This window comes from Cyprinodon tularosa, unplaced genomic scaffold, assembly GCF_016077235.1.
Source record: "Cyprinodon tularosa strain WSP-4 unplaced genomic scaffold, ASM1607723v1 ctg407, whole genome shotgun sequence".
NCBI lineage: Eukaryota > Metazoa > Chordata > Actinopteri > Cyprinodontiformes > Cyprinodontidae > Cyprinodon > Cyprinodon tularosa.
Genome location: NW_024039127.1, coordinates 663617 through 685553, shown reverse-complemented (window position 1 = coordinate 685553; position 21937 = coordinate 663617). Strand labels below are relative to the sequence as shown.

At 45.2% G+C, this 21937-nt stretch overlaps 1 protein-coding gene across 1 annotated transcript in view; it reads left to right on the top strand.

Moving 5' to 3' along the window:
* LOC119791975 (IQ motif and SEC7 domain-containing protein 1-like) overlaps positions 1–21937 on the top strand; it is a 169442-nt gene that overhangs the window by 12904 nt on the left and 134601 nt on the right. The gene's annotated exons all lie outside the window — the stretch shown is intronic.

The following is a 21937-nucleotide window of genomic DNA, read 5'->3' as shown; positions in this document are numbered from 1 at the left end:
GGTTTCCAGATGGATATGCGGAGCAAATCAATCTGACAGAGTCAGGTTAGTGAAATGCAGCTCCAGACTACCTGAGCGTGTGATGATGTCATCTGTTCCGATTGACCCAGATGTATGCTGCTTGCTCCTGTTTTCCCCGAGTCCAGACATTTCTGTGTTCTTCTCAAGAACATGCTTGGCGAGGAGACAAGTCCGTACTCGCGTTCTAGTGAATTGCGAAACGGCCAACAATTCGCTCCCCAACTATACCACTATCACCACTACTCTGCGAAGATTCTTATTTCAACTGTTGCGTATATTAGCTCCGACATATGAATCAAGATGCTATGACCAAAAAAATGTGATTGACAGATGACCGTTGATATGATTGGCCGAATTTAGGTGTTCAGGCTGACGTAGAACTAACTGGCCCGCAGAAGATAACGCAAACATTATTTTTTCTGATTTCTTTTTTTTTATTTATTGAATATTTTAAATTTCTAGACAATATCGTCTGACAAAGAGTACATTTATATACATGTTTAAGCCAGAATGATTTGACATTTAAATATGATTTCCCTACGACTTTAAAGCTGATATTCCTGCAGTACAAGCGATGCATCTCATCGAGATCGTCTGACTCGCCTTTGCTCGCTACTAACGTTGCAGCTTCCCTCAAAGGGTTTTTTGCTACTGCAGAGATGCTGTGAAACTTCCTTTTGTTTTTCCTTTGCTTGATCATTGCTGAGCAAATACACGCAGGCAGCAAACGTTGCTACAGAGGAACCCAGCGGGGCATAACTTTGGAACAGGCTGTAAGAGATGAGCTTGGTTTGGTAGAAGAGCAGAGTGTGGCTGTAAATGGAAAGCAGCAGCAGGTCATGATGTGCAAACGTCTGATTGACTGATTCAACTGCTCCTGCTCCCTCTAAACTTTTGCGCCAACCTAGAAAGAAAGGGGGCTATGTTTCTGTCATCTCGCTGACATGCAGCTAGCTCCTCCTTTTCTCCTGTTGGTTTTTCTCTTCTCCTCCCATGACGTCCCGTATGATTTATGAGATGAAATATAGATCAAATCCTAGATCTTTCTGGAGCGCAGTGCAGCCCACCATCAGCCGGCTAGCATAGGCTAACCTAGCATGATGGCCAATTTTCATTGTTGGAAAAAAAGAGGAGCCTTAGTTCAGCAATCTGGCTGGCAGTGTGCAGCAGCAGGTGTGTCTGTGAGTGAGTGTTTTGCAGACTCCGTTCTCCCAGAGTCCAGACTTTCCTGGGTTCTTCTCTAGAACAGACTTGGCGAGGACACGAGTCTGTACTCGCGTTTTTGTGAATTGAGAAACGGACAACAATTTGCTGTTGTTCATCAACGGTGGTAAACCTAGCACCTTCAGGGTGTCATTTATCCTACACTAATGATCATGTGACACTCTGAGGTTGTTGCCACGGTAACTGCTAGGTCATATTCACACTCTTATTAATCCATCTTCCTGTTGCCAATGATCTGTGAGTCTTTATTCTTAGTTTTAATCTACGGCTCTCTGTGCTGTAAAGTTATACCTGAAACTGGGTGCTGGTTTGAAACTTGCTGCAGGCAGAGAAGTCTGGTTGTTTGGCTGTGAAGTGGACCAGCTGGGTAGGAAAGGTCCAACTGGGAGTAATGGTAGCCTGGAGCAGAGCGGGACGCACTGGATTGCTGATTCTTCTACAGTTATTATATAAGATGGTGAAGAAACTTCAGCAGTTTCTGAGAGTCAGTCTGATCACATTGGCCTTAAAGATCATTAGAAACTGTTCGTCCATCTTGGATGAGCTATAGAAAGCGTCAGGAAGGTCCAGCTGAGGTTTTCCAGGCTGCACACCACAAACAGCTGGAGGGACTGTTGGTCCTTCTTCATTACTAGGGGTGTAAATAATAATCGTTTTGTATCGATGCATCGATCCAAAAGCCGACGATCCGATGCATCGACACGTCCGCTAGATAATCGATTCATGTTTTTTTTTCCTCCGGTCTATTTTTATCCATTTGCTCCTGGGCGTAATTCTCCCTCCCGTGCTGCGGTGCCGCTAAATCTATTTTGCCCTCCTACGCTTCCTGGTTATACTCTTACAGCAGTGTGTTGCAGTGAGCTTCACACAGACATTTTTAAATTATGCTCAATATTGAAGCGTGGTCTGTGCTACACGCTGTGGGTCTAGATACGGCCGAGGCGGCGAGGAAGTGGGGACGAGTTTAGTCTGACGACGAAGGGACATGAGGGCAAAAAGAGCGGAGATTCAGCTGGAAAAAGGGTCCCAGCGTTCTTGCGCACCTCGCTCTTCTAGCGGGTCAAACTTCACGAGTTGTTTTCCGCAATTTCGGTCATAAAAACAAAACAAGCCGGCCTCCTGTCTGCTGCGCTGTTTGCGGTCATCTACAATCTGGGAGAGGAGCAGCGGAGCGTCTCTCAAGGGGGCGGTGACGTCAACACTCTGAAGCCTTCTTCTTTTTCTGTTTTTTAATGGCGGTTGGCAAACAACTTATAGGTGCATTGCATAATGATATTACAGCTTTCATTGATTTATTTCAAACTTTAAACTTTGTTTAGCCTGTAAGGTGTAAAAAAAAAAAATAAAAAAAATAAAAAATAACCGATTAATCGATTAATCGAATCGAATCGTGGTGTATTCTTGAGTATCGAAAATAATCGAATCGTTGGGTCAGGAAATCGATACTGAATCGAATCGCCATGATGGATGTGATTTACACCCCTATTCATTACCACCAACTTACAGCCTGTTTTCAGTGAGTAACTAAATGGTGCCGTTACCAACGGAAACCATTTCATTTCCTCCGTTGTTCTGATTCCAGTCGTTATGTTCAAACTCATCATCATTGTATGATTGAGGCCACTACAGTAAGCTAGCAGTAGGTTATAGTAGTAAGTAGCATTAGCTTATAGCAATACTTGACTTCCTCTACGCACCTGCAGCCTTCTCTGACTCGCCTTTAGCTGTGGGTCTGATTGAAGGCCAGAAACGGTGCAGAAGGTCGTCCATGGCTGTGTTGGTGTGAAACATGGATGCTCCATCAGTAATTAGAGAAAACTGCAAGTTAAAGTGGTTCCCATTGAGGAAAAACTCAACTACTCACCAGTTTAGTCAGTAAAGCACATAAACTGACACGTAATAAAAAATGATCTCCATTTCTTTTTCGTGTTTATTTGCTATAATATATTTGGCCCTAATGTATTTATTTGGGCAAAAATGGCCGCTCTCAGAGTTGGAGCAGCTACAGTAAAATCTTTCATTATGTTGTCGTTTAATGAATGGGAACTGAAACAGGAAGTGATGTCAGCGGTCCAGTAAGGTTCTGTTCAGGTTCGGACTGCTAATCTGTGATGCGGGCGTTTACCCGGTGGGCGGGTCCTCCTTAAATCTCCTACCTGTGACCAGAGATGGCAAAAGTACTCACTTTCCGTACTTGAGTAAAGTACAGATACTTGTGTTAAAAAATACTCTGGTAAAAGTGGAAGTACTGATTAAACTTCTTTACTCAAGTAAAAGTAACAAAGTACAGGCTTGTAAATTTACTTAAAGTATAAAAGTAAAAGTAGAAACCACTTTTTTCATGCCGTTGCCTCCATTTTAAATGGATGTCTGCCAACAGGACTAGATCTCCGTTGTGTTCATTTTCAATCATCTCGTCGTCCATGCTACTATGCTAACGCCACCGCCACCAAGCTGCAATGATTTGCCGCCAATGAATACCGCCGAGTCTGTCGATTCATCTTGTAGTGGTGCGTCAAATGCAACGTAGATTCCCATCCAATTAGATTGAATTTGGTATTGATGACGTGAAAAATAATAACGGTAACTCCATTGAAATGATTCAAAACTAAAGTAACGAGTAGAAAGTACAGTTATTTGTGTAAAAATGTAAGGAGTAGAAGTAAAAAGTCGCCATAAAAATATGTAGTAAAGTAAAAATATGAGAAAAATCTACTTGAGTACAGTAATGAAGTATTTGTACTTCATTACTTCCCATCTCTACCTGTGACAGTAAATAACTGAAGGAGCTGCAGCAATAATCTAATGTTAACTCTCTAAATGATGCATGCAGCATCTATAGCCCTTCCTTCATGCTCATCCTGGTGACGGTCGGCATATGGTGACATTTTCTATTTCTTCAAACTGTAAAATCCTTGCAACAAAGTAAATTATAACAAAACTAAAATGCTTTCTTTGAACCAAACTACGATGTTCCTCTTATGTTTGGTGAATTTATGTTTGAATATTTAGCAGAAATCTGTTAGCTGCTACTCTAGATTGTTTTATGTTGGTGTTTTAAGAACACCCAGACTGACGTTATAGACCTACTATGTGTGAGTTGGTGTTTTTCTGGCTTCGTAAATGTGGACGTTACGCAGCAGCAGCCGCTGTGGCGTCCGTGTAAAGCCAGTAAAACCACATATAGTCGTGTGATGCTTGAAGATAGATCAGTTAATCCACAATGTGATCGTATCGTGTTTCACATCTCAGACGCATGCAGTGGACTGTGCTTCTAGTTTATTTTTCGGGGGGGGGCAGTGTGCCATTCCCAGTCAGAGCCTGGTTCTGTCCATTTGCTCATCTGCTCTCATCTTCATCCGCCTGTTTCCTCTCTGAGGCAGACGGCTCTCTGCTCTCCCAGTCCCTATTCTTCCCTAACTGGGAGCACTGGTTCCGGCCGCCCGTGTCGCTATGCCAGGTTGGTTTGCAGGACAGCGCTCAGTCAGAGCTGACGCTGCTGCTGAGTGGCTGCAGAGACAAAAGTTCCCGATGGAGCAGCAGGAATGAGGGGAAGGCAGCGATGAGTCATGGCGATGGATTTAATGTCGCTTTGTGTTTTACGCGCTGCTGTTTGCAGATCGAACACTGAGCTGCTCAGGCTGTGACTCACATTCGGTCTGAATCATCTAACGTTCAGGTGCAGCCTGCAAATCACAAGCAGTTAACAAAGATGCGTTTACTGACAGTCTGGAGGATGAGGAACCAGAGGAATAAAGTCCCACAGAACAATGATGCTGATGTGAAGCATCGGCCTCACCGCGTCGCTGGAAAGCTTCTACATTAAAATAACATTTCTACATAAAACTATTCACAACTGGTAGGTTTTTATATTTTCCCACAAAATAACTTCAAACTTCAGCGTCGTTTAGTTTTCTGTCTTTTCTTCTCTCTCATTCCAAAAAGGTTTAAATCAATCCAATGGACTTTGTTTCCAAGTTTGAAGACGTTTCTCTTCCATCCAGGAAGATTTTTCAATTCCAAATGTCAGAAATAGCGTTTAGTTCCAGGTTTTATCCAGCAGCCCAACAAAGCCTGGTTTTAGTTTAGAAAACATGCAAATAGAAACGGATGAACGGGTCCCCCCCTTTGGAATGGGGGTCGTTTGGCTTATTTGTTAGCCTGCAATGCCCCATACCTGTCTATGTCTCTGAAAGGGGGGTCGTTAGAGGGAATAGTTGGCCTGGATGAATAGGTGAGGTCTTCAGTTCTCCTGTAAAGGGGTTGGAGCTGCGATGATAGCGGGAATAATCGCAGGAGGACGAATGACGGATGATCAACTGACCTTCTAGGCTGAAATTTAATGGATTTTTAAAATCCAGCCACAAACCTCTAAAGAACGTCCTAAACTGCGGCTGCACTCCTTCTCCCTTTGGAACAGCTGGTCCCTGATTGGTGGATGTGATGCGAAGAAACAGAACAGTTTCCCTTTGCTCTGGTTGCGCCGTCTACATCACTGGAAACGTGTTGTTCACATCGCTTCGCTCTTGAACGCGCTCTATTCCCTTCCAGCCGCTGCTGACGGCAGCAGGAAATCCCCCACAGGCTGCAGGGAGCTTTCGGCGGGGGTTTCCAGCGCCGCCTCCTGCCACGTTGCTGGGGGTCTGGAGCTCCCAACAAGACCTGCTGGTTTTAGTGGGATTATAATCTATATATCATCGATATTAAACAGGGACAGTGATGCTTTCATCCATTTTCACATATTAATATTTAAACAACAAAAATCAGGCGTTAAATCCATAAATGTTTCTCTCCTATTTCCTAAGATGAATTAAATGAATCATCCAATAGTCTTTATTGGAGCCATCTAGTCATTCAGTTTCTGCCTCCTTTTCTGTCTAGCTGCCTCCTGCCTGCTCTGTTTTACTCTAATAGTAGATTTTTCTTCCCGTAAACTGATCTTTCCATCAGTCTTCCTTTTTTCCTTCACTCTCTTCTAATCTTCTTCCTCTTCTGTCGTTCTACCTCTGATCTAAAACAGGAAAATAATACAATCAGAATCACTCCAGACGCATAGAATCGCATCATACATATGATGGTGGTTATTATTAATAGAATTGTTATCTCACCTGATTAAATATTAAAAAGTTTCATCACCACCATATTTGGAGCTAAAAGTAAAAACGATCTAATAAATGCAGATTAAAGAGGCGGTTATCTCGTCCTCCATCATTCTCAGATCATGCAGATCTTGTCTCATTCAGTTTTCCTTTGGAAAGTGGTAGAAAATAGTGTTGCGCCGATGCCATTTTTTGGCCCCGATACCGATACCATAATCATGTAAAATAATCGCCATCATGGCTTCATGTCGAGCTGCTGCCTTCCTTTGTGAAGCAGGAAAAAATCTAATACACAGTAAATCCAGTAGAACGTTTTATTGCCTACCATGAGTGGGTGACAATAGTTGAATAAACTTAAGGCTCTCAAAATGGTATCGGTGCCCTATTGGTTGGTACTCGCCGATACCGATACCACCATTTTAGGGCAGTATCGTGGCCCCCGTCCGATACTGGTATCGGTATCGGTGCAACACTAGTAAGAAAATAGATCTAAGCCTAGAATTTTATGCTCAGAAATCACAGAATTCCCATAAAAACAGCAAAACAAGCTAGCACTCTACTGAACAATCTGCAGATAGAAACTAAAGGTCACCAATCAGTTCCAGGAACCTTTTTGTTGAACCCTTGTTGATCCTGGAGAACCACAGAACCAGATTAGCTCCTTATAAGGAGTTTTCAGTCATTCTGCTTCATTTGATCTGAGTCTATTTCCTGCTGCAGCTGCAGCCAATGGTCTGATTGACTGTTGATTAGTTTGGTTTATTCTACATTTCTGCTCCTCATCTTCAGTAAAACAAACACAACAAAAGTGCTGCGCTCTGCTCCGTGAGCGCGCACATGCGCGATCACGACGCTACGGAAGCCGGCAGACCAAACCAGATGAAAGTGCGCATTCAGCGTCTGCTCTGCCCATAATGCAAGCGTAGAAGAAGAAATGTGCTGTTTACCTGTGCAAAGAAAGAAACAACGAAAGAAAAATGTCTGAGGACTTCAGTGTTGAGGAAGAGCATGAGTTCTTTGCCGAGCTGAATGCGCTGGTTTGGTCTGCCGCGGTTTCCGTAGACTCGTGAACGCGCTTTTAGGAAATCCTATACACTACTGTTTATGCTCTAAAAACATTCTAAATGACTTTGTTTCGAGTAAATTCTGGATGCTACCCACTCAGGACACTTGGAATACATTGGACGAGCAGTATGGAGGAATATTGACACGTTTTTTGTGGACTTTTATGGACCTTTCTGCCTCGGGCGCCATAGACCTCCATTATTTGAATGTCAGCAGACAGCAAGAAGCCTCCCAGATCTCCAGATGCATTTGAGATATCAAAAAAGTACTCCAGAGTGTTGTTCAGCATGGGGGGGAGTAGAAAATGAAGGCTAATCATGTTTTGGGTGTACTATTCGTTTAAGGCAGAGGTTAACTTAATGCTCTGCTCTCCAGTCCAGAGGGGTCCAGACTTGGACTAGGCCATTCCAACCATGATGAACGATCGCTGGATGATCTTCCATCAGAAAACCAAAATGGCGGCCCAAAGATCAGAACATGTTGGCGCTGTGGTCCCATCGCAGTGCAGCGGGTCAGAAATATGAATGAAGGTCGGCGTGATTTGAAGCTGTCAGATGACATCATCTTTGGCTAAAAGTAGAGAACCAGCTGATTTTCTGCCTCAGTTTCTTCTTCTGACGCTGCGAGGCGTTGAAATGATGGTTTTATGGCTGCAGATGAATCCTAATTGTGTTCCATCGCTCCTTTAATCAGCTGCTGCAGCTGCAATCATTTCTACCTCGCTTGTCCCCTCCGGCTCTCCGTACGCAGCCTGTAACTCTGTCCAATTAGGCTGCGGCGGTATCTCTCCTGATGATCGATGGCGTGATTATTTAACATCTGACCTGCTTGTTGACACAGCGTCATGCGACCCCCCCTCCCCACACACACACACACACAGTGTCTGCCTGTTATATTTGGCAACATGGAGACGAGACATGCTGCTAGTAGAGCCATGATGGGGGGGTTGTCATGGCAACAGCTCCAAAGGAGGAGAGTGAAAGTGCTTTATGGTTTGATGACAGCGGGCGCGCTCGCCATCCATCACTGGCAGACGTTTGCTGTTTCTCTCTAATCTGGGGCGACGTCAGCGGCTGCTGGCAGGTCAGTCCTCGTTTAATCTGCAGCAAACCTCCGGATCAGGTCACCTCTGGAAACCTGCTGCAGGCATCATCCTCCTCACTGGGATCAGTAAAAAAAAAAATCCTCATAGGTGTTTTTTATGTTTATAGATGAAGAGCCTGTTCCTGCTTTAATCCACAGATTAAAAGATGTAGATATATTCTAGCAGAGACTACAGGCTGCAGCTAAAAGCTCAGAATATCATGAAAAGCTTCAACGTTTTCAGTTGTTTCTTTCTGGAAGCGTTTCTCATCTAATCCAGATTTTATTACATACAGTAGCAGCCATTCAAAATGGCCGCTCCCAGTAAAACACCAGCCCAGTTCCCTCCAACTCCCAGCCACTGGAGTGACACACTCCTGCATAGATTTTAGCATTGACTCATTGACTCTTCAGCAATCCCTCACACTAAGCATGCTTGTAGCGACAGTGGAGAGGAAAAACTCCCTTTGAACAGGAAGAAACCTCCAGCAGAACCAGGCTCAGTGTGAGCGGCCATCTGCTGAGGCCCACTGGGGTTCAAGGAGACAGAAGCAGACGTAGAAAAAGAAGCATAGATACAAAAGGCAACTGTCAACCAGCTCCACAGGCGGCCCCGTCCAGGAAACACACAGCCAGGCAGACGAGCTCCGAGCCAGCTCCCATGTCAGAGGATGAAGAGAGCACATCCAGTTAGTCACAGTCCGAGAAACAGGACTACACTGGAAAACAGGCCAAGCTCCAACATCTAGAAACAAAGGTGTTGATGGCAGCAGCACAGCTGATATTTCTCTCCAGGATGGAGTCACAGCCAAACAGGAACAGACCAGATGAAGCTACTATGAGAAAAAGCAGAGAGAGCAGAACGTTAGAGATTGAACTAACAGATTCTGCAGAGTGGGAGAATAGAGATATGATGAAAAAGGGGTCCCTATGTCCTCCAGCAGTCTAAGCCTATAGCAGCATAGGCATGTTCACCTGCAATGCCCCGTATAGATTGCAGGGGCCTTTCAAAGGGGGGGACCCGTTCCTCTGGGTCAATTTGCATGTTTTCTAAACTAAAACCAGGCCTTGTTAGGCTGCTGTATAAAACCTGGAACTCAACGCTATTTCTAATATTTTTAATTGTGAAAGCTTCCTGGATGGGAAGAGAAACGTCTTCAAACTTGGAAACAAAGTCCAGTGGATTGTGTTTAACTTTTCTCAGAACGACCTGAATGACTGAGAATCTTCAGCATCATCATAGTCGCTCCACTGTTCATTTCAAACTGAACCCGCTTCAATAAAAGCAAGCTTTAGATCCCCTTTGGGTCTTTATCTCAGATTTAATCGGGTCATTTGTTTATATAAACGTTTGATTGTTTTCTGAAACTGGTTGCTCTGCAAGAATAAAGTAATAAAGTGATCCTGAAACAAAAAGATAAGAGCAGACGAAATCTTAGAAACCATGTTAGAAAACAGAATCATTTCCTGTGAGTTTGTTGGAAACTCTTCCTGCTGCTGAAAATGTTCAGCTGTAAACAGTGATGCCACTGGGGGGGGGGCCGGGGGTGGCCACGGTCACCCCTGACCATGCCACTGGCCATGTCATGGTTCCTGAAGTGCTCACCTGTAGTCTTTGGTGGTTTCTGCTGTTTCTGTTGGAGCAAAGTTGTTTGCCTTCCTCCTGTTTCAGGGTCAGTCAGCTTCCTCCTCCTTCTGTCGTTCTTCCTGTTTGTCCTCACACCTGGTTACAGGTGTGATAGCAGGTAACAACAGGCAGTTCCAGAGTCATCCAGCTGCAGAGCTGCAGTATGGGTTCTGGTGAATGTTTATTCAGGAATAGAGCGTAACACATATGAGCTGCTGGATTTAATGAAAGAAGAAGAGGTCAGAGCTCACATCAATTTGCCTTTATTTTCCACATAAAGACCAAGAAAATCCGAATTTCTGGGTGATTTTCTTTCACTGATTCCAACATCATCCGTCTCTTACAGACGTATGTTTCGATGTGACCCCCGCTGGAACGTCACCTAAAGTTAAACTCTGCATCATGCTGAGAAATCTGCTGTTTAGACAATAAAAACACTTCATGAAAATAAAACAAATAGAAATTAGAAAGTTTTTTTCAGTTTCTACTGTTTCTGTAGGAAAAACCAAAGTTGTTGTGTATTGTGGTCATTATGGAGGAATTCAGCCATTCACTGTAAGCAAAGCTACGTTCACCTTAAATCACAGCCTCATTATGATGATCTATGTTAGAACAGCACAAACAATACTAAAAGAATAAAGAATATAGACTATAACACTGGCAAACACACATTAGAGACGTCTTTAGAAAAGAACTGAGTTCATTTTCTTATTTTGATATTTTCTTGCATTTTCTAATCTTATCCAGTTCAACTGGAAATAGATGAAATAGAAACACATGAAAAAATAATATCTGTTATGAAGACCCAGGAAATAAACACTAAAATGTAAAGTATTTCCTGTATTCTTGCTTTATTTTACTGGACTTTTACTTTGAAAGGCTTCGAATAAACTTCTGGTTCTAATCCCAAAACTGCGGATCTGGACCTGGCCGGACCGGAGCGGAGCTGAAACTAACTCGGCTCAGTATTTTGATGGTGACGGACGGAAATGACGTAGATGGACGGAGACGTGCGGAGGATGTGGAACAGCTGTCATTGACCAACATGATGGACAAGTTCTCCGCAGGATGTAGATGGGTGGAGCGGAGTGCTGACGGAGGGTCTGAGGGTAACAGTGCAGGTCTGCAGCCAGACCATCCTGACCAGTTCAGTCTGGAGATGGTCTCTCCAGTCACACTCCAATAAAAGGCTCTACTCGGACTCGTTATCAGAGTCTTAGAGCCTCAGTGATGGAAGCAGGCTGACAGGATGAGCTAATAACTGCTAAGCTTCTTGGCTCACGCTAACTTTCCTCTGGATGTGACATCACAAACCAGAGTCCTTCCTGTCCAATCAGAGGACGAAGGGTTTAAATGGAGTTTTAGAAAAGGTGTTTTCAGATTCAAAGCGAATAGTAACAATGAGGGATGAGGTCGGTCATGAGGAGGATCTCTGACGTCCCGTTCCTGATGTTCACTGTAGCTGTGAGTCAGGAGAGGAAGCCATGAGGAGAGCAAAGGCCTGCAGAGTTTGTAGATGAGGCCAGCTTCTGTCTGATGACATCGGAGGTAATAAATCTGCTGCATTGCCCCGGAGGACTGCAGCAGTGCATGATGGGAAAGGAGCTGACGGCGGCCCTGCGCTGTGGACAGAGATCATTGGGCTGACTGTGATCCACATAGATCTCCTCCTGTCTGGTGCTCCTTTCCAGAACGCCGTGCTGTGCAGCACGGAGGGCGACAGACAGAGCAGGAGTGATGTGGGAGGGAAGTGCCAGAACATTCTTCTCCCCTTTCTGGATCTGAATTTCTCACTTTCCACTCGCTGAATATCTGATGGGGATTTCAGTCTCCGGTTCAGAGATGTTCATGTTTTGCCCCAGATGTTCTCCTCCAGATGTTCCACCTTAAAATGAAGCCTAATGATAAAACCTTTGATGAGAAGGAATCAGTTCTATAACCAATAAATGCTCTGATATTTTAAAGGGACGGTGTCTAAGATCTACCCCCATCTAGTGGTGAACGACATGAATTAAAATGACAGACTGATGGTAGACTGACTACGGAGGCCGCAGAGGGACATTCTGACCCTTCTGATACATCAACCTCTGACACTTTAAAAAAATTTATTTTATTCAAATCAGTAGAAATAAAACGATGGAAGACATGAAATTTTCTTCATTTTATTCTATGGCTCCAATTAGGCTTTTAGCGAGGAATATCTCATTGGACCCTCCGGAATCCCCAGCAGCAGCTGCCTCAGGCCCGCTCGCCTCTCCAGGGTTTTCCCCTCCTGTTGGTGGCGGCTGGAAGTAGATGTTAGCGTTTTTCAGGTCTGTGCTACAAACTGCAGGCAGCAGGATAATAAAAGCCAACATATTCTGCCGGCAGGTTTCTACATTTGAAGTTAATTTAGGCGTTAATAAACTGTTTCAGAGGAGTGATCAAAGCGCTCTGCATCAGCAGTGCTGCGTCTGACTCCCTGCCAGCTCCCAGATCAGCTTCTCTCATTGGTTGATGCAGTGCGTCCAGCAGCTGCTGCTGGTGAAATTTTAAACTTTTGAATAAAGTTTCTGGCAGGGAAATTAGGGTGTACCAAAGCAGTACACTGCTAAAAATTGAAATCTAAATAAGTATTTGTTTTCTTTAAGAAAAAGTACATTTGATGCCAATGGAACAAGATGATTTACATTTAAAATAAGAAAAAAGCAATTACATTGTCTCAGTTCAAGTGTATATTATCTTATTATCTTATTTTACGAGTAATTACACTCATTCCATTGGCAGATCATCTTATCTAACTACTTAAATTAAGGTTAAATTCACTTGATTTAAGATTTTTTTTTATTTTTCTAGATCATTTTAGCAGTTTACATCCCAAAACAGGGCGTACAATTAGTCATTTTACTAGTAAAGGGCGTATAATGTACGCACGCATTGCTAGCTAAAAGCTAGGCTTCAATTCACATCTCAGGTCACTTTCCAGTTCACCAGATCATCCAGTCAGATTGATTCAAAGTTTTCTATCTAAGGAAAACCAGCTGATTGCATCGACTCATTGACTCTTCAGCAATCCCTCACACTAAGCATGCTTGTAGCGACAGTGGAGAGGAAAAACTCCCTTTGAACAGGAAGAAACCTCCAGCAGAACCAGGCTCAGTGTGAGCGGCCATCTGCTGAGGCCCACTGGGGTTCAAGGAGACGGAAGCAGACATAGAAAAAGAAGCATAGATACAAAAGGCAACTGTCAACCAGCTCCACAGGCGGCCCCGTCCAGGAAACACACAGCCAGGCAGACGAGCTCCGAGCCAGCTCCCATGTCAGAGGATGAAGAGAGCACATCCAGTTAGTCACAGTCAGAGAAACAGGACTACACTGGAAAACAGGCCAAGCTCCAACATCTAGAAACAATAAGCATGATTCTGGAAAACAGACTTGTGACTCAACTATTAAAACTGGACATTTTGACTCAGGTAAACCAGCTTGGTTCCAATACTGCCCCCCTTTTTTTACGGGAGGTTAGCTTAGCATCCAGACTGGTCTGTAAGCGGAGATCTGCCGCTCTGAAAAATGCTGCGAATGAAAGCAGATTCCATGTTATTGTTTTCCAACTACATGTTATGTTCATCCAAGTATTTAAGAGGAGTAGAAATCAAATGTGCACTTCAACAGATCCAAGGTACCTGAGAATATCAGACTGCTTGAAGTTCAGATGCAAAGAGGCCAAAGTGGCCTTGGAGATTTAGACTTGATGATCAGGATGTTGTGAAGGCGTTTGGTCTTCCAGAAGTTCCACCATAGAGGCAACACCTCCATGCTCACCTTCACCCCTGCTTAGTTCAGGTCCCTCCTTTACGTTACGTAATCTAGAGTCGTGTCTCTGTGTGGAGGACGAAGTGTGCAGCTGCAGTAGCGCCTCATGCTTCTTATCTGGAGCTGCAGCGTACAGCGTGCTCTGCACCTGTGTGTGTGTGTGTGTGTGTGTGTGTGTGTGTACTCCCTGCAGAGTAAGCATGTGTAGATGAAGGGGAAAGTAGGCTAGCTGATATGAATAGAGGGGTGATGAATTAGCTCTCAGAGCCGAGGCACATAATGAAACCCCAGGGGTCCAGCTCACCGGGTGCAGAGCCGGATCAGAAGTGTGAGGTGGGTGCAGAGGTGTGCGGCCGAGGGAGGGAGGGAGGGAGGGAGGGAGAGTTGTGCTTACTTTAGCTTCCTGCTGTGAAGATAGAAGGCAACAACAAAGCAAAGCAAATATCTGGAGGCTCAGCTTCACCTGCAGACCTACAGCTGTAGGTGGTATTTGGATCTGTGGGAACTAGCTCACTGACGGGGGGGGGGGTAGCCTGCCTATTCAATCTATATTTATATAGATTAAATAATAGCAAATATATATATATAATAAAAATGACATAAAATCTTTTCCTTTCTACCTATTATCCAGTAATGGGGGCGTTACCTCGCCGCCCGCTGATGCAGCATCATTAAAGTTTTTTAGCAGCCATTCAAAGTTTCCCCTTTTTCCTTGGCTTGTCCACAACAATTCCGTTTAAACATCTAAAATATTCTTTCTGTCATGATTTGTGGACATTAAGAGCTAAAGAGAAGCGCCATCTCCTGGTCAGACCCGGTAATTCAGTGGAAGGGTGGAGTCGGGGTAAATATGCATGAGGGGGTTACTGCAGTTGGAGAGGATATTGCTGCCATTCAGCTGCCATTTGATTGGGAACGGCCATTTTGAATGTCTGCTACGTTAGCTGAGGCTCGCTGCACTGCAGGTAGAGGCAGGAAGATCCAGAATGTTCCCCAAAGACCGGCCATGGCGCCGCTGGTTTGGCTTCAGGTCCAAACAAACAGACCGTCTCTCAGAGCTACAAACTAGCGTCCTGTACAGTGTCTGTGTCCGAGGTGTGCCAGGCCCTGTGGGCGGAGCTACAGCCAGTTTCTGCCATTAGGAACCAAACAGGAAATACGCATAGCGTAGAGCGGAGAAGAACTGACCAATCAGAGGCCTCCTGTCTGCGCTCATCTACAATATTGGAGAGGTGTAGCAGAGTGTCTGCGGAAGGGGGCGGAGCATATCTGCGTTAACTGCGACACGCGCAGACGACCTGGTTTCTGAGGATAAACCAGGCTGTAGAGACTCAGCCCCCTCTGACCCGTCCTATAGAGACATCAGGGTTCTGGTTCCACTTTAGATCCTTAGAAGAGTCACAGCAGCAGTTCCCTACTGCTGTCAGTAGGTGGAGGGTCTGTGGAGGTCCAGCAACAGGTGGAGGGAGGTCCAGCAACAGGTGGAGGGAGGTCCAGCAACAGGTGGAGGTCCAGCAACAGGTGGAGGTCCAATGGCACCATATTAGATGACATCATCATTGGGATTTTCACTAAAGTGAAAAGTAAAAACCGTAACAAATGTTCCCCCATTATCTCTTGGTGAACACTTAGACAATTTTTACCGTCATTTTTTATACAAAACTCAATCTTTAACGGAAAAGTGAGAAATAATCAATGGATCATTATTTATACCTAAAACTAAAACGTTCGCAGTGATTTAATGAATTTAGTGTTAATCAGTAAAAAAAAATATAAATAATTTTCGTCACGATCACTGAGTCTGGGAGCGGCCATTTCTGCCCACATATAGTAGCCCCTCCCTCCTGCCATCTTCCAGCAGTGACGTCACGGTGCGGTAAGCCTAGCGCCATTCTCCCCGCTTTCCAAGCTAAATCAATGGGAACTACTAGACACATCTGCAATCAACAACAATTATTGAAGATTTCCAGAGGACTTCACCATTGAAATTCACCAGAGCTATAGTGAAACTGACAATGCCCACGTGCATGGCAGCTGGATGCTGGAATACATCGGGTAAAAGTGAAACAAAGAGTTATTCCACCTTTCTGATTCCTGATCCTCCACGGACGGGTTGGTCGTTGGATCGCCAACTTGAAGAGGGAGGATTTGCCATCGAACTTCTGGCCAGAGAAAAAACCCGTAATATGTAGCCAACATTTGGAAGAAGAATGTTTTCAAGATGACTTGGATAATAGCGCGTTGTGACAAACACCAGATACAGCACTGGGACTTGATCAACAGCCGATACCGCACCGTGACAATGTCACTAACCAGTAGGTGGCAGTAGTGTTCTTTGACAAACATGGATGCCTCCAGTAAAGCACATTCACATGAAAATTACTCTGAATTAAAAACACTGATCATTTATTGAACAGGATGGAATCATTTCAGATTTAAAGAACTTTCAGAAGTTTGAATTCTGAATATGAGCGACTTTTCCGGGTCACAGAGACACAGATGGAGGAAAGAAAAGCTGAGTCCGTGTTTGTGGCGATTTTTAACAGCAGTGTTTAGGTTTAGGACATTTTGAGGTTTTTATGCTAAAACTGGTGGTTATGGGAAAAAGAAATGAAGAAAAATCGTCATGGATTAAATCTGGTGTCACATAATGTTAATAATGAGGTTATAAACATGTAATAATTCATAAAGGGTTAACGTTGAGCCGGAGCTGAGGGGAGGACGGGTGCCGTGGCCCCCCGCTGAGCAGCTGAATGCCCAGAAAGGCCTTTCTGCTTTGGGAACATTTCTGCGTGATTCTCTCCTGAATCTGACAGCAGGCTGCATCCACCCAGCGTTCACTCTGGAGAATCACAGCAGAACGTCTGCAGGGGAAGAGAACCCCAGGGAATCTCCTCCACCCTGAGCTCCAGCTTCATCCCAGTAAAACCAGCAGAAGGTCGGAGGAGGTGTTTAGTGTGAGCGCGTTTTCACCTTTTGGAAATAGTGAATCGTGGCGAGCTCAAGCCGGGGTGGATCTATTTAAAACATCTAAACGCAGCTCCTGTTACCGTGACAACGTGTTTCTTCATTTACAACGTTGCCCTTGACAACACGGTTGGCACGGCCTGGTTTCTGGAGCCGAACACAGAGTTATTTTCATTTCTGAGCCGCTGCAGTTGGAGGATTAAAGACAGGAGTTCAGGAGGAGCTTCAGGGGGTCAGGAGGAGCTTCAGGGGATCAGGAGGAGCTTCAGGGGGTCAGGAGGAGCTTCAGGGGATCAGGAGGAGCTTCAGGGGATCAGGAGGAGCTTCAGGGGGTCAGGAGGAGCTTCAGGGGGTCAGGAGGAGCTTCAGAGGATCAGGAGGAGCTTCAGGGGATCAGGAGGAGCTTCAGGGGGTCAGGAGGAGCTTCAGGGGGTCAGGAGGAGCTTCAGGGGATCAGGAGGAGCTTCAGGGGGTCAGGAGGAGCTTCAGGGGGTCAGGAGGAGCTTCAGGGGATCAGGAGGAGCTTCAGGGGGTCAGGAGGAGCTTCAGGGGGTCAGGAGGAGCTTCAGGGGATCAGGAGGAGCTTCAGGGGATCAGGAGGAGCTTCAGGGGGTCAGGAGGAGCTTCAGGGGATCAGGAGGAGCTTCAGGGGGTCAGGAGGAGCTTCAGGGGATCAGGAGGAGCTTCAGGGGATCAGGAGGAGCTTCAGGGGGTCAGGAGGAGCTTCAGGGGATCAGGAGGAGCTTCAGGGGGTCAGGAGGAGCAGGGCCTGCAGGAAGGAGAACCTCTAACTACCATTTTAACTCCACTCTTTCTGTGGTGCTGAACTCCTCTTGTTGGAGACGAGCTTCGTTGTTCCGTATTTCCTGTCATCTGCTGCAGTAGTGCAGTGGTCCCTGCAGCGGTGGGGATACTCGCCCTCTTTTTTTAACGCAGCCCAGAAACATCAACATGTCAGACCGCTCTATATCGTTTACCCAATAATTCCTGTATTCACTCAATGTTATTTCTGCTATTTGATCTGAGGGAGGAAAGATGATGAGAAAACTAAAAACTGCCCACAGACTAGTGAGAGATGGTGATGGATTGTTAGTGAACTATTCCTTCATCCCGAGTCCATCCACATGGATCAAACCTATTCTCTCACTTAGCGAGTCCCTCGTTCCTTTAATAAACTGCCTCTTTGAACAGCTGATTGGCAAAACTTCCTGTCACACCTCGCTGATTTATCCAGGATCTGCCCGACATCCCAGAATCTCCTAAAACGCTGGCAGACGCTGAACTTTCTATGGATTTTTTCAATTTTAGGCTTATGCATAGATTATTTAAGCGCCCGCGGATCGGGTCGCCGAGGTCTCCGCCTCTGGCTGCCGCCCAATCCTCTATGCACCGGTCCCTCATGGTTCCCCCTGCAGGTGGTGGGCCCACTGGGGGATGGCCTCGCGTCGCTCCTTCGGGCTGGGCCCGGCCGGGTCCCGCGAGGAAGAGCCCGACCACCAGGCGCTCGCCTCTTCCGATGCCCCCTGGACGCCTCCCTCGGGAGGTGTTCCAGGCACGTCCCACTGGGAGGAGGCCCAGGGGTCGACCCAGGACACGCTGGGGAGACTACGTCTCTCGGCTGGCCTGGGAGCGCCTAGGGCTTCCCCCAGCAGAGCTGGAGGAGGTGTCTGCGGAGAGGGAAGTCTGGGAGTCTCTGCTTAGTCTGCTGCCCCCGCGACCCGGTTCCGGATAAAGCGGGAGACGACGACGACGACGATGCATAGATTATTCATAACGAGTCCAGAACTTCTGTCCAATGACGGCCTAACTTCTGCATAACGCACGGCTTGTGCTTGTGCATCATTTCATGGGCATTACGCCGCAGTTAAAGCATCGCTGTAGCTACCAGATCTGCTTGGGGCTCCGCCCCTTCTTATGACGTCATCATATGCTAACTCCACTCAGACAAACTGTATTGTACCCGTTTCTTAAGAATCAAATCTCTTCTGGAGTCTGAACAGATTATTCCCTATATTTGCTATTATTTAACATTTCACCTGTGATCTAAAGTTATGGAAGCAAATCGTTACCATATTTCAAATGAAAAAGCATTTTTCAGAAATGCTTTCAAATTAAATGTTGGTATGTATTTTCTGGGGTACATTTTGAAAAATAAATCTCAAATGTCTTTTTGTTTTTAATTAAGTAAAAGGATGAGCGGTGTGAAAGAAGAAAATGAAAAAACAAACAGGATTATTGATTACTAATTTCATTTATGAGTCAAACAATGCAGCCACATTCTTTAGAATGAAAAAGCATTTCTGAAAATACTTTTTCATACCAGTTTAATAATAGAGAAGCTATTAGTCAGCTTTATATTTTTTAATATATAAAAACTATTTATTTACTGAGAATGTGTTTATTTAAGAGCAACTATGAACAAAAATCTAGAAAATGTAGACTATATTCTATTATTTTCCATGTGAATCCCAGATTGTTCATTCTTCTTTTCCTTTTCTATAAACTGCTTTAAATCAGTTCTAGCTGTCTATATCCACGCTGGATCAGATCCTGACCTTTGAGGCAGGGAAAGCAGGATAAAGCCTTAGCCTCACTGCATGCATTTAGCCTCGCTGCGCGCAGTTAGCATCGCTGCGCGCAGTCAGCCTCGCTGCGCGCAGTTAGCCTTGCTGCATGCAGTTAGCCTCGCTGCGCGCAGTTAGCATCGCTGCACGCAGTCAGCCTCGCTGCGCGCAGTCAGCCTCGCTGCACGCAGTTAGCCTAGCCTTGGAGCTAAACCAGGCCCTGGAAAAGGACCGCCATTTCTCTCTCTCTGTCTCTATCCAATGCATCTCCACTCCCACGGCTTGACCTGTCAGTGCTGTGATGTGGCGGGAGGAGGGTGAGCAAATATTTCCTGTCAGCTCTGCTATATATTGCAGAGGAGCTACTGCATATGTATAACTTTTAACGAGAGTCAATGGAAATATGTCACCAATCTGACAAAAAAGAAATTATGATTTACTTGTTATCAAGATTAAATATTTATCTTGCACATCAAAAAAATATATATCAATATATTTGAAAGTGTTTAAAATTTTAGTTTAAAATAAAATTATCCAAAAAAAAAAAAATATATATATATATGCCGTCCTAGCGCCCTCTAATGGCGAGCTGCCACTGTCTAGCGGTCTGTGGAAACCAGCTTTACACCCATCAGTGTTCCAGATGTGCGACATGACTGGAAGTACAGCTGTGCAGCAGACTTAAAACTGTCTCTCCAGGGGGAAGAAAACGGGACGTTTCTGTCTGGCTGTCCAAACGTGACTCCTAACTAACCTGTAATGATTGTCACCATGAGGAGGAGGCGCTGTCCAATCTGCTGAAGAAGAGGATTTCCAATGAACAGGAAACAGGAAAAGTTCCAGGCGGCCCTTTTTTCCCAGCTGATGATGTTTAAAATAAAATGTTCAACCCTTGACTTGTCGCTTAAAGTAGCTTTAGGAAGCTTGCCCCGAATCTGAGAGCTTCAATTTGAAATGTTTCAGTAAAGCAAAAGGCTGTAAAACGATGAAGTATAAAGACATTAAAGGTGTACAAACATAAAAGACTTTGTTTTCCTCTCAGAGTTTCTTTGGGGATTTTATACTTCAGACGTCAGGAAGGTTCCCAGTAATTCACACCAATAAATATGTTTCATAAAGTTGAATCAGCGAGGCTGTAGAAGGTCTCCTGTGCTGAGGAACCTGTTCAGGTGTCATACTGACCCAGTCCATCACAGGAACATCTTCAGACTCCTCTGGTTCTGGTCTCTAAGAACTGGGTTGGATTGAAGCTGGAGGATTGGCCAACCAGACATCCTGGTTCGGTTCTTAGGAACGTCCAGAACGTCTCTCCCTCAATCCGTCCTCGAAGCATTTGAAGACCAACTGCTAATGTTTTAGTTCATCACAGCATTGGAAGCTCTTTGCAGATGTTTCTGAAGCTCTCTGGTGTTTTCTTCTTGGATTATTGTTTTGCAATCAGCTGGTTTTTCCCTTAGAAAGAAAACTTTGAACCATTCTGACTGAATGCTCTGGTTGATTTGTCTCTAAAGATTCTGAGATTTCTGTCATGATTTGTGGACATTTAGATCTAAAGAGAAACATCATCTCCTGGTCAGACCCTGTAATTCAATGAAAGGGTGGAGTTAGAGTATGCAGTGGCTGGAAGTTGGAGGAGGTTCTGCTGGGAGCTGCAGGGCAGTGGGCAGCCATTCAGCTGGCGTTTGACTGGGATGGGCCATTTTGAAACGCTGCTACTGTAGTACTATCCATCCATCTCACCCTGGTGGGGGGGTATGTGTCATCCTCAAGCTCGGGTCCTCTACCAGAGGCCTGGGAGTTTGAGGGTTCTGCGCAGTATCTTAGCTGTTCCTAGGACTGCGCTCTTCTGGACAGAGACCTCTGATGTTTTACCTGGAATCTGCTGTAGCCTCTCTCCCAGTTTGGGGGTCACAGCCCCCAGTGCTCCAATTACCACTGGCACCACTGCTGCTCTTACTTTCCACATCTTTTCTAGCTCCTCCTTCAGTCCTTGGTATTTCTCAAGCTTCTCGTGTTCTTTCTTCTTGATGTTGCTGTCGCTTGGGATTGCCACATCTATCACTACTGCCTTCTTCTGCTGTTTGTCGATCAACACTATGTCTGGTTGGTTAGCCATCACCTGTTTGTCAGTCTGGATCTTGAAGTCCCATAGGATCTTAGCTCGGTCATTCTCAACTACCTTAGGAGGTGTCTTCCATTTTGACCTTGGGACTTCCAGCCCATACTCATGGCAGATGTTCCTGTACACTATGACAGCTACCTGGTTGTGGCGTTCCATGTATGCACTTCCTGCCTGCATTTTACACCCTGCTGTTATGTGCTGTATTGTTTCAGAGGCATCTTTGCACAGTCTGCATCGGGGTCCTGCCTGGTGTGGTAGACCCCGGCCTCTATTGATCTTGTACTGAGTGCCTGTTCTTGTGCTGCCATGATTAGTGCCTCTGTGCTGTCCTTCAGTCCAGCCTTTTCCAGCCACTGGTAGGATTTTTTTATAT